Source organism: Sapajus apella, unplaced genomic scaffold (genome assembly GCF_009761245.1).
Source record: "Sapajus apella isolate SASKATOON/1434 unplaced genomic scaffold, GSC_monkey_1.0 scaffold102, whole genome shotgun sequence".
NCBI lineage: Eukaryota > Metazoa > Chordata > Mammalia > Primates > Cebidae > Sapajus > Sapajus apella.
In genome coordinates, this window is record NW_022437042.1 from 7,157,261 (window position 1) to 7,157,948 (window position 688).

General features: G+C 47.8%; 1 non-coding gene across 1 annotated transcript; it reads right to left on the reverse strand.

The window, feature by feature from the left end:
- Window positions 1-353: 353 nt before the first annotated feature.
- On the reverse strand, window positions 354-415 carry LOC116536653. Its single transcript, XR_004262746.1, has one exon. It is a non-coding gene; the product is annotated as a U7 small nuclear RNA (small nuclear RNA).
- Between the last annotated feature and the right edge of the window lie 273 nt (window positions 416-688).

The following is a 688-nucleotide window of genomic DNA, read 5'->3' on the forward strand; positions in this document are numbered from 1 at the left end:
TCTTTTTTTTTTTTTTTTTAATTTTTAATTTAAAGATTCATTGGCCAGGTCTGGTGGCTCAGGCCTGTAACCCCAGCACTTTGGGAGGCCAAGGCAGGTGGATCACGAGGTCAGGAGTTCAAGACCAGTCTGACCAACATGGTGAAACTCTGCCTCTGCCAAAAATACAAAAATTAGCCAAGCATGGTGGTGCCCGCCTGTAATCCCAGCTGATCGGGAGGCTGAGGCCAGAGAATCGCCTGAAACCAGGAGGCAGAGGTTGCAGTGAGCTGAGATTGTGCCCCTGCACACTCCAGCCCTGAGCAACAGAGCAAGACTCTATCTGGAAATAAATAAATACATAAAGCTTCACTGAGGGCTTTCCGGTATTTACTAGAAAGTCTGCTAGACAGATTCTAAAAGAGCTGTAACATTATCCCAGGTTTTAAGACAGATACCCTGCTCTCTACCACTATCCCATGACTCTCTCCTGGCACTAAGCACATCAGACAGTCTCAGTCAAGTCATCAGGGGAACTCCAGAACCAAAATTGTCTCTTTGAAGTATCCCACTGGCCAGGCATGGTGGCTCACGCCTGTAATCCCAGCACTTTGGGAGGCCAAAGTGGGTGGATCACTTGAGGTCAGGAGTTTTGAGACCAGCCTGGCCAACATAGCGAAACCCCATCTCCGCCAACAAATACAAAAAT